Source organism: Lolium rigidum, chromosome 4, assembly GCF_022539505.1.
Source record: "Lolium rigidum isolate FL_2022 chromosome 4, APGP_CSIRO_Lrig_0.1, whole genome shotgun sequence".
Lineage (NCBI taxonomy): Eukaryota > Viridiplantae > Streptophyta > Magnoliopsida > Poales > Poaceae > Lolium > Lolium rigidum.
In genome coordinates, this window is record NC_061511.1 from 95,191,232 (window position 1) to 95,193,782 (window position 2,551).

The window sequence follows — 2,551 nt, forward strand, 5'->3', positions numbered from 1 at the left end:
TATGGTGTCGGCACAGGGGAGTACACCCGATGGGTGGACTACGATGCACTGAATGACCAGTTCGTGAACACTGATTTCTCCCTAGGATCATCATCTGATTCCGACTACCAGCCGACGGGGAGACCTTATGTTCCAGTGTTTTGTCAGGAGGACGACACATTCGACCGGATGGAAGCCTGGAATGTATCGGGAGTGAAGATCGAATAGAGACCACCAAGGGGAAGCAAGGCTACAATACACAAGTACCACGTGTATTGTAGTGTGTAATATTTTGTAGAACTTTGTACATATACTTTAATAAGTGAGTTTGCATACTCACATCGACTTGAGTATTGTAATAAGACCACTTAAGTATGTAAATATATGGTATATGTTTTGTATGATTTGGATTTGCTTCTTGATTTCCATTGCGTGACTAGTTCTCGTGCACAATGTTGAGCTCAGAAAACTTGCGCATGGAGTAATTATGAGTATCATCTTGTGTTGCATAACTAGGGGGTTATGTCGGGACCGGTAGGAGAGGAGAGCGAAGCGCAGCGCATGGAGCGCGAGGCGAAACAGAAGGAAGAGGCTGACGAAGCAGCCAGGAATCAGTTTCCACCACCACCACCACCCATGACGCAACAGAATTTCGTCCAGTACATGCAGATGGTGGAGGAGAGACAACGTGTAACGTTGGAGCAGCAGAATAAATTCTTCCAGGAGCTGCTGCAATGCAACGTAGTTGAGAGACCCGAGAATCAGGGAGTCACTTTGTCAGACTTCCAGAACACAAAGCCTATATCTTTCGCATACGCGCCCGAGCCGATGGACGCGGAAGACTGGCTTATGGACACTGAGCGAAAGCTCAATACTGTTGGTTGCAACGACCAGGAAAAAGTTCGTTATGCTACACATTTGTTGTGTGGACCTGCCGCATCGTGGTGGGACAATATCGTAGCCGTTTATCCGGCTGAGAAGGTATTTACCTGGGAAGAGTTTAAGAGGAAGTTCAGGGAATCAAATGTTCCTGAGAGCATAGTGGAACTGAAACGTCGAGAATTTGAAAGTCTCGAGCAGAAGGATAAAGCTATCCTGACTTATGTTAGGGAATTTTCAAAGTTGTCCCGATACGCTGTTGAGGAGGTCAACACCGAGGACAAATAGAAGAAGAGGTTCTTGAGGGGGTTAAGTCCCCAGTTCAAGGTTCAGCTCAGGATGATGAGAGCGACAAAATTTCAAGAGTTGGTGGATGCAGCCATCACTCTTGAAGATGACTTCAAACAACTGCAAGATGAGAAGAGGAAGAAGGCCAAGTTTGAGTCTAAGAGGTTTGTTAGCAACAAGCCCAATACCAGCTTGATTTTCAAGCCAAGGTACAACAACAACAACAACAACAACAACAACAACGATGCGTGTAGTTGACACGTCCGTTGGGAACCCCAAGAGGAAGGTGTGATGCGCACAGCGGCAAGTTTCCCTCAGTAAGAAACCAAGGTTTAATCGAAAGAGTAGGAGTCAAGAAGCACGTTGAAGGTTGATGGCGGCGGGATGTAGTGCGGCGCAACACCAGAGATTCCGGCGCCAACGTGGAACCTGCACAACACAACCAAAGTACTTTGCCCCAACGAAACCGTGAGGTTGTCAATCTCACCGGCTTGCTGTAACAAAGGGTTAACCGTATTGTGTGGAAGATGATTGTTTGCAAGAAAACAGTAAAGAACAAGTATTGCAGCAGATTTGTATTTCAAGTATAAAAGAATGGACCGGGGTCCACAGCTCACTAGAGGTGTCTCTCCCATAAGATAAAAGCATGTTGGGTGAACAAATTACAGTCGGGCAATTGACAAATAGAGAGGGCATAACAATGCACATACATGTCATGATAAATATAGTGAGATTTAATTGGGCATTACGACAAAGTACATAGACCGCCATCCAAGCATGCATCTATGCCTAAAAAGTCCACCTTCGGGTTATCATCCGAACCCCTTCCAAGTATTAAGTTGCAAACAATGGACAATTGCATTAAGTATGGTGCGTAATGTAATCAATAACTACATCCTTAGACATAGCATCAATGTTTTATCCCTAGTGGCAACAAGACATCCACGACCTTAGAACTTTCTCGTCACTCGTCCCGCATTCAATGGAGGCATGAACCCACTATCGAGCACATAAATACTCCCTCTTGTGAGTTAAAAGCAAAAACTTGGCTGCAGAGCCTCTGACTATCTTACGGAGGGCATGCCAAGATCTCATAAACAACACATATGTAATAACTTGATAATTAACACGACATGGTATTCTCTATCCATCGGATCCCGACAAAACACAACATAGAGTATTGACGAGGACGATGATCTTGATCATGTTAGGCAGCTCACAAGATCCAACAATGAAGCACAATGAGGAGAAGACAACCATCTAGCCATCGCTATGGACCCATAGTCCAGGGGTGAACTACTCACTCATCACTCCGAGGCGACCACATGTGTGTAGAGTCCCCTCCGGGAGATGAATCCCCTCTCCGGCAGTGCCGAGGAGATCTCCGTAATCCCCCGAGATGGGA